We start from the raw sequence: 15222 nt of genomic DNA, 5'->3' as shown, positions 1-15222 counted from the left end.
TTATATGTATTCCAAATGTCCGTATGTTTGACTGGGGCTTCCAACCATCCTCATTTTCCCAGACATGTCCTCACGGACTCTCCGGGAGAGAATTTAAATTTTTTTTACAATGTCTATATTTTGGCTCCTAAAATTTGAAAATCTCCATATCCTTATCATTGGTAAAAATTGAAAGCCGTACACCAATCAGCATTTGCGGAAGTAGTGCAAACACTTTTTTCCCCAGAATCTTCACTTCCATTCCGGTAGTAAACAGTGCAGTGTCACAAACTCGACCGAGAGCCATAGCAAGGTTTGGGGCAGCCACCTGTATATTATTTCCTGGCTGCAAAATTTGCAAAATGATAGCACTGATATCCACGATTCAGAGTCCAAAATAGAACTGAGGGTTTAGGGGAAAAGTTGCGGCTTTTAAAGGCCAATATAGGAAATAACATCAGAGGGGTCGGAACAGGAAGGGTCTTCATCCATTGGCTCAGGTCCGGAAGTGACATCAAAGAGGTCGGAAGCAGAATTGACGTCATTAGGACCAGGCGGAATTTCCCGTTTTTTCACTTCATCTTTTGAATTCAGCTTTATCTTCTTGGCGAGTAGACAGTTCATTACAAATGTTGTTCCTTTCCTTAATTATTTGTGATCCTAACTCACCGTAACTACAGTTAGGTCCATAAATATTTGGACGGAGACAACTTTTTTCTAATTTTGGTTCTGTTTATTACCACAATGAATTTTAAATGAAACAACTCAGATGCAGTTGAAGTGCAGACTTTCAGTTTTAATTCAGTGGGGTGAACAAAACGATTGCATAAAAATGTGAGGCAACTAAAACATTTTTTTAACACAATCCCTTCATTTCAGGGACTCAAAAGTAATTGGACAAATTAAATAACCGGAAATAAAATGTTCATTTCTAAGACTTGGTTGAAAACCCTTTGCTGGCAATGACAGCCTGAAGTCTTGAACTCATGGACATCACCAGATGCTGGGTCTCCTCCTTTTTAATGCTCTGCCAGGCCTTTACTGCAGCGGCTTTCAGTTGCTGTTTGTTTGTGGGCCTTTCTGTCTGAAGTTTAGTCTTCAACAAGTGAAATGCCTGCTCAATTGGGTTAAGATCAGGTGACTGACTTGGCCATTCAAGAATTTTCCACTTCTTTGCTTTAATAAATTCCTGGGTTGCTTTGGCTGTATGTTTTGGGTCATTGTCCATCTGTATCATGAAACGCCGCCCAATCAATTTGACTACATTTAGCTGGATTTGAGCAGACAGTATGTCTCTGAACACCTCAGAATTCATTCGGCTGCTTCTGTCCTGTGTCACATCATCAATAAACACTAGTGTCCCAGTGCCACTGGCAGCCATGCACACCCAAGCCATCACACTGCCTCCACCGTGTTGTACAGATGATGTGGTATGCTTTAGATAATGAGCTGTTCCATGCCTTCTCCATACTTTTTTCTTGCCTTCATTCTGGTAGAGGTTGATCTTGGTTTCATGTGTCCAAAGAATGTTTTTCCAGAACTGTGATGGCTTTTTTAGATGTTCTTGAGCAAAGTCCAATCTAGCCTTTCTATTCTTGAGGCTTATGAGTGGCTTGCACCTTGCAGTGCACCCTCTGTATTTACTTTCATGCAGTCTTCTCTTTATAGTAGACTTGGATATCGATACGCCTACCCCCTGGAGAGTGGTGTTCACTTGGTTGGCTGTTGCAAAGGGGTTTCTCTTCACCATGGAAATGATTCTGCGATCATCCACCACTGTTGTCTTCTGTGGACGTTCAGGTCTTTTTGCGTTGCTGAGTTCACCAGTGCTTGCTTTCTTTCTCAGGATGTACCAAAATGTAGATTTTGCCACTCGTAATATTGTAGCAATTTCTCTGATGGGTTTTTTCTGTTTTGCAGCTTAAGGATGGCTTCTTTCACCTGCATGGAGAGCTCCTTTGACCGCATGTTGTCTGTTCACAGCAAAATCTTCCACATGCAAGCACCACACCTCAAATCAACTCCAGGCTTTTGATCTGCTTAATTGATAATGACATAACGACGGACTTGACCACACCTGCCCATGAAATAGCCTTTGAGTCAATTGTCCAATTACTTTTGAGCCCCTGAAATGAAGGGATTGTGTTCAAAAAATGCTTTAGTTGCCTCACATTTTAATGCAATCGTTTTGTTCACCCCACTGAATTAAAACTGAAAGTCTGCACTTCAACTGCATCTGAGTTGTTTCATTTAAAATTCATTGTGGTAATGTACAGAACCAAAATTAGAAAAAAGTTGTCTCTGTCCAAATATTTATGGACGTAACTAAGTGAATTTATTCAAAATTGAAATTACAGTTACGATCTACAAGTTTCTGACTTAAAAGCTTAAATCCAAACAATATATTCAATCTCTATTTGCTGTTCTGTTATTTCGCCGAGTAATAATTTCTGTTTGTTAGCGCTAATGTGATCTTTACTATCATTTTTTTGAGACTTTTGATTTTTCGTACTTTCATTATCTCTAACCTGCTCTGCATGTTTACCGCGCCAATATTTTTGAATTCTTTACAAAGTTCTACATTGTCACCTACTCTTTGTCTTTTATTTCCGGTCCCCGGCGTGGTTAAATCTCTTAGCACAAAGTCTCGTCTCGTGGAACGTGAAAGTGTCTCTCTGAGAAAGTCACGTCTCGTCTCTCTTCCTAAGATTGTTTTATTATAATAGAGAGATGAGTCAAAGTTTCAGATAATTAAAAGAAAAAAAAATTCTGCCATTTAAATGCAAAATCATTTTAGTTATCCAATGATCAAGTAATAAGTCACTTCAAGTAATTTAATAATATTTTCATAATTCTTTCATTTCCATAAATTCAGGAATACCCATTATGCCGAAAATAAAGTGCAAGCTCACAGACCACATGAACAGCAAATATCAATGTTTTCAAAAGGCCAGAACAGACTCAACTAAGGGGCTGATGCTCACAAGATTCAATTTCACTAGCAGGCTATGAAAAGATTTCTATTCATATTTATCCAAGCTTTACTGAGAAAAATTGCTTCAGTTGAAAAATATAAAAGAATGTAGATTAATGTAAATAAAACTACATTGAAAAGAGTCAAATTATTTTTATTTTACTAGAAGTGAATTTACCACGTGTATACAACAGTTTGTTACACAGTTATGACAGTTAAGCTATCCCAATAAGAATGGAAGGAATGAAGTCTGTTAATTTAAGAGGCTTGACCTATTCAAAATATTTAATGGCTTATTAGTTTGCCAAGGACTGTGATTGTGGCCATCACATCATAATAGTGTGTGACAGTAGATGATGCTATTCCAGTGCTTGACCCGGCACAGACAGATGCGGGAGGCACACTTACAAAAACAAAGAGGCTTTTTATTTTTCTTCACTTGTGTGGACACAACACAGTCCAAAGCACGAATCCCAATCACAATCATTCTCTTATTGTTTTGTTCTCCACTCCTCTCTTCCCGACTCTGGCTCACCAATCACTGTCTGCTGGTCCCTTATATGGATCACCCGGAAGTGCTCCAGGTACTCGTTGACCCACTTCTGGGTGTGACAGAAGAACCGCCCACATGGGCTCACGGACAGTTGTAGCACATTCTGGCGGACCCCTAAGATCCCAACAGGGCTGGAACGAACTCCAATTCCCATGAAGCACAGTGGTACTCTGAGATATCACTGCCATCCAGATGGGCTGACATCTAGCGTTCTGGGGGAGGTGATGCTCAGTCCATATTTGCCCAACCCAGTCCTTCCAAAGGCAGAGGTGTCCCGGCCAGGCAGGGGTACTAGCCACTCATAACAAGTGATAAACTGCTTCTAAAGGTTTATATCATTTTAAAAACCCATAAGACAGTATAAAGACATATTATGGCATCATTGAGAAAGGCCTCTTCAGAAGTCCTAATTTTTCAACCCAAATGTCTTTATTTCCAGAGAAAAAGAGTTGGCAGCCCTATGTTTGACAGTTCTGGATATATCACAATTTTACTTGTTTGAGACAACAAGGCACTCCTTTAAGTCAATGACATATAACAAAAAATGCAAAGTTTAAAATTATGCCCTAATTAGTAAAAAAATTGAATGTTTATGAGGCAATCATCTTTACAATTCTTTTTACAGTTGTTGCTTTCTGTCCTGTAAGTGAATATATCCTAAATGATTTCTTTCAAATAAGAGTAAATAAAATGTTATTACCGTATATACTCACGAATAAGTCCTCCCGTGGATAAGTCAGGACTTGATTTTAATGTATAATTTCTTGTATTTTATAATGTCATCGTAAAAGTCGAATGCAGAACACTCACGCTATTGGTACAAGAGATTATGACAGCGTTTCTCAACTTTTAAGTGTTTGCGACCCAAGTTTTCATAACAGTTTTAATCGCGCCCCCCTAACTTTTTTTTGAAAGGAGCCCACTAATATCAATTTCCATCCATCCATCCATTATCCAACCCGCTGAATCCGAACACAGGGTCACGGGGGTCTGCTGGAGCCAATCCCAGCCAACACAGGGCACAAGGCAGGAAACAATCCTGGGCAGGGTGCCAACCCACCGCAGGACACACACAAACACACCCACACACCAAGCACACACTAGGGCCAATTTAGAATCGCCAAACCACCTAACCTGCATGTCTTTGGACTGTGGGAGGAAACCGGAGCGCCCGGAGGAAACCCACGCAGACACGGGGAGAACATGCAAACTCCACGCAGGGAGGACCCGGGAAGCGAACCCGGGTCCCCAGGTCCCCCAACTGCGAGGCAGCAGCGCTACCCACTGCGCCACCATGCCGCCCTAATATCAATTTGTTCTTTTTAAATTAATGATATATCATAGATGCATATTTTATTATACCTGCTTAAATTTATCGACATTTATTTAATGCTATATTTATTTTTCTAGTATCAGAATGTAGTTTAAGTTAATTTGTTTTGGTTTCAATAGATGTATTTTTCATATTTTCGATTCTTGTTTACTTTTTTTCACATCTTCGCACCCCCTCTTTTGTTAGGGGGGCACGCCCCACAGTTTGAGAACCGCTGGGTTACGATATATTAACGCCCACCTGAGAAAGTAACCACGGAGCACACGGCCTTTATTTTCTGTGGAGGTGCGGCAATTATCATTATCATTGTCATTATCAGCGTGTGCTCCTAACCTCTCTCTCTCATGCCTACATGACCACACAGTAATACCTGAACTATTGCAAAGTGATGTTTGCACTGATTTGTGTTTTTTGTACCTCACACCCTCATACCCCTTTATCGTAAGAGCATCCCTTATCTACCATGGAGCATTCGATCAGAAGAACAATATGAAGCTCATTTGAAATTAGACATCGTTGAAGTAGACAAAGAAATTGGTAACTGCGCTGCTGCAACAAAATTCGATGTGTCTAGAAAAACTGAGGCAAGATTGGAGGAGGCAAGAAATGTAAAAAAAAAAATTAAAAATTAATTATCGCATTTTTGAATGGGTGTTTATGTCGGGGTATGATTTTATGATCGATTTTTCGGGTTTCAAGGCCCGACTTATATGTGAGTATATACAGTAATAAAAAAGACCCAAGAGCAAACTTTTTTATTTTTTAAACTTTAAATTTTTCGTTCTGTCATTGCACTACTTAAAGGAATGCCTTGTTGTCTCAAACAAGTAATACTGTCACACATAGGGACACTCGGAGCACATATAAATCATAAACATGACAGTGGATTTTTCGTCTCTTTTGCTGCAATACCTCTCCAATGATACAGCACCCGATCAAATGTAAAATCACCAGGGACCACTACGTTAGATTACAAATAAATTCCTTTAGTGGTTGTTATTAGAATAAAAGGGTATGTAGAATCTTAACAAACTGGAACAAACTAAAAAAAATGGAGAACACCCCAATTTACTTTGGGGTCTTTTTTTTAATTATTTTTAACATCTCTCACATGGGGAAAAAAAGAAATGGATGTCTGCCTGTTAATGTACATCAACGTGTACACACACCGGGAACTGTGATCACCAACAATTTAATTGAAAAGAGAAAGCCATGTTAACTTTCCCTCACTAAGCACACCAATTAACCGGAAACTTCCCTTGTGGAGTGACAGGCAAACCGTTGCCACCAATCAGTGTTTTCCTTTAGTTTTGCCACGGTACCTACCGTTTCCATTAACTTTTAATTGTCGTCAACCTTCTGATTGTGAGTGTGTCATCTCTAATTTTGTGCATCACCTTGTCACACCTTTAAATTTCTTGTCACTTTGCCTTCGGGGCCACTGTAATATCCTAATAATGTCATTGAAAAATCATGTTTCTATTTTATTCATAGTTTATTTAATTTTTAGTTATCATTTGAATAATCAATATATCCTAACAGCAAGTGAAACAAAAGTTGATGTCTGTGAAGCAGAGTTGTCATCAGGAGGACGGATTTAGATGCTGCCTTGCGCAGAGAGAAGTACTGTGGGTAGAAAGAAGAAGGAGAAAGCGTGGTTGTTCCCACTATCTGTTAAAATAATAGTTTGCCATTCAAATAGTTAGAAGGTTCCTTAGAAATAGTATGTGTCAATCGAAGCAACGTAAGTTTGTTTTGGTTCGTAATAAATTGTTTCTGTATATATGTTTATCTTAGAACCAATATGTTATCCCCTTGTTAAAGTTAAATGAGTATAAAGAACCAGAAAGTAATGTTGTTATATTTTTGAGAACTTTAATTGTCTCTGCAGTTCTTATAAGGCACTGTTAACTCAGAATATTTAATTTATTAATTAAGTTGTAATTGTTATGCTTGTAAATTCATTTAGGCCAGGTCAATACTTCACGCGACACGACGCATGCTCCAGCGGACACTACACAAGTGTTGCACTGTTTATACTTGAGCGCGTACTTTATGTAAATCTGGAAGATTTCACCAGGTGGCAGTGTGAGATATCATCACGGTTGGTGAGAAAACGTTCAGCTTCGCTGTGTTGTGAATTGCCTGAAACCAGTGGCGTAGCTAGGGGTGGGTGAAAGGCGTGGTCCGTCCTGGGCGGCACATTTTTGGAGGCAACATTATTGGCCAAAAGTCTCAGTACAATTCGTGTGTAAGCAGCAGGGTTCGGAAAAATATCACTCATGAATGAAAACAGTAAAACTCTGATTTTCATCCACAAATGCTGCAAAAATAATTTTCAGACTGTCCTGTGACGGTATCAGACACAGAAGTTGAAATTTATGAGGCAATAACAAAAAAACAAACATTACACTGATAAGAATTTCTAGGAAAATAAACAACTAATTTACAATTTATAATTTTAGTTTCGTTATCAATCCGAATGCGTTCTTGCTCTGTGCAGAAATCATCCCCACCTATCACTTGTACACTACACTGGTTATGGTTTTCGCAGAGTAATTATATCCATCCATCCATCCATTATCCAACCTGCTATATCCTAACAACAGGGTCATGGGGATCTGCTGGAGCCAATCCCAGGCAACACAGGGCGCAAAGCAGGAAACAAACCCCAGGCAGGGTGCCAGCCGACCGCAGGGCTGTAATTATATGAAACTAACAATTAGAACACAGTGCCTCAATACAGTATTCTTGTCTAGTTGATGCTTATAATAATTATATGTAAAAAAAGTATTGCTCTTTCTCTAAATATGAATACATCTATGCAAAATGTATCTTGAATTTTCTATTTAAATAGGTTAACATATCCAGATATGTTGGAGGGCGGCAAATCAAAGCACCACCCCGCCCCGTGGGGGATGAACTGGAGCTACGCCACTTCCTGAACATTCCTAGGACACCTTGGCAGAATATCTCTGAAAAGGATGTTTAATAATTACATCCATCAATCCGGGGATGCACTCATTCCAGCAAGCATTGGGCAAGAGGCAGAAACAATCCCTAGACGGGGCATCAGCGCATCGCAAGGTGAACACAATTACACACACACACACACACACACACTGGTGTCATTTTAGCGTCACCAAATCCCCAAACCTTCATGTCTTTGGAAGGAAACTGGAGCCCAGTGTGGAATCCCACCAGGAAAACAAGCAAACTCCAGGCAGGGAACACCAGCGACGTGACTCCCTGCGAGGCAGCAGCGCTACCGCTCTGCCACTGTGCCGCCCCCACATGTGTAATTATTAACAGTATTCATTGTTTAAATGAAGTTAACGACTTATCTGTAAAATGTAACATACATACTTTAATGCATTTCATCATGAAACTGATATCCAGTATAAATCTAAGGATTTAAAATGTGCAGAGAGCTGGAATATCATAAATGTAATGTGTTCCGTGTATTAAATTACAGGTAAAATTCCGTTACAATGAATATCTTTACAATGAAGTATTTTTACGGTCCTGACAGTTTCCCCGTATGACACAAGTCTATAGAAATCTCGTTACTATGAAGTACATTCAGCAGATACTTCATTACAACGAAGTGCACAAAAGACCTTGAAATGCCAGAATGAATCATCTGCAGAGCAGTTAGTTCTGTGGCCTCAGCTCAGTTGTGCACAACGATCCCTAAACACAAACATTGTAATTTTTTTTTCTTTCTTTGATCGTTCCTCGTACTGTTGTTTTTTTTTTCCGCTGTTTTTGTTTCCTGCGGTTTTCAGTGATACCTTTTGCTTATTGCTCGTCAACATTTGACAAACATCCATTGGAATTTAACTCATTGTCACCCAACGGCAGATGAGAAAAAAACGACAACAGTTCATATTAGAAAAAAAAAAAAACATTAAATTTTTGCAGCTCTCGATTGCGGCAACAAGAAAAAAGACATTGCCAGTAAATTCGGAATTTCGCCATCAACACTGTCAACTTTCTTAAAAGAAACAGCAAAAAAAGAAGAAAAATCTCAGGTTGCAAAAGTATGTGAACTGCTGCATTTGAAGACGCTGAAAAAGCCGTTATGTGGTTCAGTGATGCGCATTTGAGAAACATTCCTATTAATGTGGCACTCATTCAAGAAAATGTGAGGTTTGTAAACTCTCTTGGGACCTCCCCCAACTAGACAGCATGCCAAAGAGCGTCCCGAAGTGAGATCTCCGCTTCTGTACGGGGCAACAGCAGGCTCACAGCTATGCTGCGTCTCTCTGCCAAAGTAAACAGAAAAGATCTCGATGGGTGATGCAAGGTTAGGAGCAGGTACATTGTAAATGGAGATAACAGGATTACTTGGTCACTGACCTGGCCACGATCCTGCCTGACTGTTGTGTCTGTTGTAGCAGATAGACGTGTTGTCCACCTCTCGAACCCTCAGGTACCACTCTTCGGACCAGGTGAAAGTATAATAATACTTTATTTTAATATTACAAGGTGCACCAAGCACTCTCCTCCACACACTCATTAACCACAATTCTCTCTCTATAAACAATCCTCCACTCCCAGACACGTCGCCACCCTACCTCCCAGCTCAGTTCAATATCTGGGCTCACCCAGAGTCCTTTTATAGACCCTGACCCGGAAGTGGCTCCAAGCCAAACCCACAAGTCCGTTTTCCTTCCGGGTCAGGGCAAAGTCCTTTTCTTCATCCCGGGAGCACATCGCTTCTTCCAGTCACGTGACTGGGATGCACTCCCGGGTTATAGGGCACACAAGAGCTTACTAGCCCCCCTACAGCGACTCCTGGCGGCCCCCAAGGTATCCAGCAGGGCTGTGTCAAAACACTACAAAGTCCATGAGGCCCTGCTGGAACTCGGGGCGCAAATATGCTGTCCGGAGGGCTCCTCCTAGCGGCCTGGGGGTGACGAACGGAGTCCATAGGCGGTCGTCTGTCACACTGTGTATAGGAGAGTGGCAGATCACGCTACAATAAATAAGTGTGCCATTCCTGTTTCAAACTGAATAAAGCTGATTTTGCTAAAGTACTGAGACTAAGCCTCGTGTTTTGGGGTGCAAGACAAGATTTATAGCGTGACCCAGATCATTTAGGATTTGGTTCGTTGGTGCTTCGCTGCACCGCTGTGACAAACAATCTTTCATAGACGCTGCAATTGCGCTTTTGGACGCACTTCAGCGTGTCATTTCCGTGAGGGGGGGAATCCAAAAAGTGTTCAGAAACCTCACAATATGAAGAAGAAATGATGGATGATTCAGCTTCTGATTGATAACTGTGCTGCACACAACATGCTTTCACATTTAGATAAAGTTAGCATTGATTTCCTCCCACCCAGTTGCACAGCAGTGCTTCAGCCATTGGATTTGGACATCATTGGCACCCTGAAAGTGTATTATGGAAAGGAAATGCTGAGAAAAATTCTCATCAGCATAACTTGTAGGCAGGAGGAGATTAAAATTAACACGAAGGAAGCTACTGAAATGATTGCAAACGCCTGGATGCAAGTTAAAGAAAGCACTATAGTAACAAATACAGAATCTCATTACAATGAAATTTTCATTACAAGAAAATATTATTTTAGGTCCCTGGGTGTTAGTTGTAACAGAATTTCACCTGCATTTTAGTTTGTTTATTGAACAGTTTTATGTAACAAAAACAAATGAACAAACAGTGACACACTAATCAGTTAATGGCTCAAAGTAGGATTTTTATTTATTTTTAATTTTGAGCCACACAATACAAATTAGTCGGCACTTTGATTGGTTATGTTAATAATTCTGTCTTTTTTATGTTAATAATTCTGTCTTTAAAACGATGTGAAGAAGAAAAATAAGACATTATTGCGTTTCTGACTATTTATTCAGCCAGTTGCTTAGGTAGACAGTTTATTTCCACCATTCATTCCACAGATGTTATCCCAGTTACAAAAACAAATCTTCACAAGCAACCAGTGCTGGGAAACGTTACTTAAATTAAATTCACTACATTGCTCATTAAATATAAAATCCTATTCTCCTCCAGTTCAGCGCATTTCTTTTCCTCACTTTTCTCGATGGGGGAAAAAACAGAGTCGGATTAAAGCTTTACATCCACTGCGTGTGTTGCTGCTGATTTAACTGATCGGTTACTTAACTGCACTTCTCTGTTTGCTACCAGCACTTTCCTTGGAGCTCACGATGGAGGGCAAGTCACCTCTCTAAGGACAGTATCTCACATCCCAGTCTGAATGGTGAGATGCAATCTTCGTCTCTCAGCAGCCTCGGCCGAGCACTTCAAGCTTACTGCACGGAGCCCGTTGTCTGAAAGGCCGTAGCAGCACCCAGAGATGGATTGTCTGCAGTGTATGAGTTGGTGTTTCACTGAATGTGAAGATATCAGCTCAGATGTTCTCTTCTACATCGATGTCCAGTGCACTAGAGATGAGGTCAGGCTCCTCCACACACACTGCCTTGGCCATTTTGGTTTCAGTCAGTCTGTGTAGCTTCCGACTCGATAGACCATGTTAAAGAGGGGTTTCATGGACCTCTGATAAATGTGCTAATTCACAGGGTTTGGCCAATAGAAAGCCGAGTGCAGGAGGCACCATCAGATGACTGGAGATGACAGACAGGTGAATCTGAGGATTTTGTAATTTATTCAAAGCAACAAACAATTTACAACAAAGAAGAAAGCACACTAAGTAAATCAAGAGCGGAACTCAAAGTCTCTCGGGAACATGAAACCCCTTTTGGCCGAGGGCATTATTTTACTAAACTTTCTTGTAATTATTATTATTATTTGATTGACGCCAAGGCGACTTACAACATGTGAGACACAATTTCTTACATTTCTTTTGTTTTTTCACTATTAGCACAAGCAAGTGAAGTGACCTCCTCCTGGTCACACACTATCAGTGCCTATCAGTCATAACATATCAAATCCTTTAGAAATTCATTCTAAAACACATCTTTGACAGGTTACCATTGCTAGTATCTTACGAAAGCTCTCTGAAAGAATATTTTTCTGGGTGGGAAAAAAAATTCCACCATTAGTTTTACATAATAACAGTTCAGGAATTAACAATTCAACACCAAAATAAAATGCGGGTACTTCAGAACATTTAAATTCTCTTGGGTGGTACGACAAGACAAAGAGGTTGATGCCCCCGGTGTAGATCTTCTCCAACTAAACCCACTTCTAGAGGTGGCACCCAGTCTGAATTCTTTTGTGGCCCAGAAGATTCTGGTTTTGTGAGACTCATCGGCCACATCCAGTACAGCAATATGGCTTCTCAAGATTAATTCCTCCAAATTTTCTTGGTGTGTGTATGTGAAGCAAAGTGTATTCTGATTTTTAATTTGTTTTTTTGTAGCTTTTAGTTATGAATTTCCCCAAAAGCAATTGTTTGTGTGGCCTTAGTTTCATACCAAAGGTATTTTGTAGTACAAATGCTAATTAATGTGACTCCACACAGACTGCAGGCACCCTCAGGCGATGGTGGATGCTGTACAGGTAAGTCTGCTCTCTCCAAGCCTTTTCTAATTTTATTCTATTGATTTGACATGAATATGATTTGGTAATTCTCAAGTGTAAAATTAAAATAACAAATGTGCACCCCCCCCCCCCCCCCCCCGAGTTCTTACAGTCTTTGCATGTTTTATTATCAAAAGCAAACAAAAAAAACAAAACTAAATTTAAAAAAACAGCATTTGTTTTAGTGTGCTGCCACAGCATTTTAATATAATTCAGCATGGTGTACAGAATGATCATATGGATACTTTGGATTTTCATTTTTGTATTAATAGTTTGTGTTTGTAATTATTAGCAACAGATTTGATTTATTATTTAATAAGCATTGGCGAGAAGCTGTATGTATGGCACATTATTTTTTTTTTTGGAAAGGTATGTTATTTAATTTTTTGTTATATAAAAATAGAAAAATATGTAATATAGCTGAACTATGATTTATTATGTGAGGATATGTATATTGTAAAGAGTTCTATATGTAATACGTATGTTATGAAAGCAGAGCTAGGCGCAGGTTGGATGCTGTAGGGCTTTGGTGAGAAGCGCTTTGTATGACGCCCTGTTCTTTGTTTCTGGAAAAGGAAAAAAGATATAAACTTTTGATTCTCCTGTGTTGACTTTTTGTCGACACAAAACGAAGTAGGATGGATTCCAGTCAGTTACATGTGCTTACTGTCCAGGCAGAAGTGAACCTCACTCTTTAGTCAGGACAGTTCAGCTGTACTTCTCTCCGGTGTGAATTCTGGTGCGTCTCTGAAGAGAACTCCTCTGACAGATTTGTTTGCCACATTCCAAACAGCAATATGGCTTCTCTCAGAGATTAATTTGTCAACAATAGTTTAGTTTGCTTACTTTTCAAGACAGGAGTGAACCTCACTCTCGAGTTCTGAAGGGTGCTTGTTTTTCTGGACAGATTTCTGAACTGCTACCCTTTTTATTCTGTTGTGAACTCTAGTGTGTCTCTGAAGATTGCCCATTTGTGAAAACTGTTTACCACAATCATTACAGCAATACGGCTTCTCACCGGTGTGAACTCTACTGTGTTTGTGAAGATGACACATTTGTGAAAACTGTTTACCACATTCATTACAGCAATACGGCTTCTCTCCCGTGTGAATTCCAGTGTGGTTCTTCAGACTGCTTATACGTGAAAACTGTTTACCACATTCATTACAGCAATACGGCTTCTCTCCCGTGTGAACTCTAATGTGGATATTCAGACTGCTTATACGTGAAAACTGTTTACCACATTCATTACAGCAATACGGCTTCTCTCCGGTGTGAACTCTAATGTGGATATTCAGACTGCTTATACATGAAAACCGTTTACCACATTCATTACAGAAATATGGCTTCTCACCGGTGTGACCTCTAGTGTGGTAATTCAGACTTCTTATACATGAAAACGGTTTACCACATTCATTACAGCAATATGGCTTCTCTCCCGTGTGAACTCTAATGTGGTTATTCAAACTGCTTATACGTGAAAACTGTTTACCACATTCATTACAGCAATACAGCTTCTCTCCCGTGTGAACTCTAGTGTGGTTGTTCAGACTGCTTTTATGTGAAAACTGTTTTCCACATTTATTACAGCAATACGGCTTCTCACCGGTGTGAACTCTAGTGTGGTTCATCAGACTGCTTATACGTGAAAACTGTTTACCACATTCATTACAGCAATACGGCTTCTCTCCGGTGTGAATTCTAATGTGGATATTCAGACTGCTTATACGTGAAAACTGTTTACCACATTCATTACAGCAATACAGCTTCTCTCCCGTGTGAACTGTAGTGTGGTTCTTCAGACTGCTTTTATTTGAAAACTGTTTACCACATTCATTACAGCAATATGGCTTCTCTCCCGTGTGAACTCTAGTGTGGTTCTTCAGTCTGCATATATGTGAAAACTGTTTACCACATTCATTACAGCAATACGGCTTCTCTCCCGTGTGAACTCTAGTGTGGTTCTTCAGTCTGCATATAAGTGAAAACTGTTTACCACATTCATTACAGCAATACGGCTTCTCTCCCGTGTGAACACTAGTGTGGTTCTTCAGACTGTTTTTATATGAAAAATGTTTACCACATTCATTACAGCAATACGGCTTCTCTCCCGTGTGAACTCTAGTGTGGTTCTTCAGTCTGCATATATGTGAAAACTGTTTACCACATTCATTACAGCAATACGGCTTCTCTCCCGTGTGAACTCCAGTGTTGATCTGAAGAGCACTCCTGCCATAGAATTTTTTTCCAGATTCCAAACTGCACTGATCTTTGTTTCCTGTACAAAGTTTAAAAGAAAAGGGGAAAAAAGAGCTTACTTTCAATCCACTGCCTTATTATTAAAATTAACTCACATTAAATACATGATGGCTGAAATTAGGAACAACCTTTGATAAACATAAGCAATTATAAAACTTTAGCCGTACATGGAAAGCATACTCAATTTGTTAATTCTACGTTCCCTATTACAACTACTTAGTAGGGCCACATGTATAAAACTTCCTTATGCTCGGCAACATGTGTAAGCCATTTCTCATACAAAAGTTCAGATTTTTAAAACTAGAACTTTGCGTTTAAATTGGCTTAAAGTCACAGCAAGTTATGAGCATTTGTAAGTCCCAAGCAGACTTCATTTGTGTTGGCATTTTAACAAACAGCTGGTGGAAAAACTAACTGAACAGAAAATCTCATTTCATTGCACATTTCACATTGTGATATTTGACAGGCTACACAAGAAGTGAGTTTTGATATATCACAATGACATTTTGGCTCATGATGATGACTTAATTCTAAGCTGATTTAGACTCCGTACTGTCATCCTCTTTGAAGTGTGTGCTGAACATGTGCCTTCATTACAG

General features: G+C 39.7%; 2 long non-coding RNA genes and 1 pseudogene across 2 annotated transcripts in view; all 3 read right to left on the bottom strand.

Moving 5' to 3' along the window:
* LOC127527921 (uncharacterized) overlaps positions 1–13490 on the bottom strand; it is a 52212-nt gene extending 38722 nt beyond the window's left edge. Inside the window, exon 1 of the long non-coding RNA XR_007935099.1 lies at positions 13383–13490. This is a non-coding gene — a long non-coding RNA (uncharacterized LOC127527921). The remainder of the gene's footprint in view (positions 1–13382) is intronic.
* LOC114668746 (zinc finger protein 208-like) overlaps positions 1–15222 on the bottom strand; it is a 690636-nt pseudogene that overhangs the window by 594401 nt on the left and 81013 nt on the right.
* LOC127527883 (uncharacterized) overlaps positions 1–15222 on the bottom strand; it is a 107897-nt gene that overhangs the window by 43203 nt on the left and 49472 nt on the right. The gene's annotated exons all lie outside the window — the stretch shown is intronic.

The sequence above is a fragment of the Erpetoichthys calabaricus genome, chromosome 1 (genome assembly GCF_900747795.2).
Source record: "Erpetoichthys calabaricus chromosome 1, fErpCal1.3, whole genome shotgun sequence".
In the NCBI taxonomy this organism is placed as follows: domain Eukaryota; kingdom Metazoa; phylum Chordata; class Cladistia; order Polypteriformes; family Polypteridae; genus Erpetoichthys; species Erpetoichthys calabaricus.
This window is presented reverse-complemented; position numbering and strand designations above follow the sequence as displayed.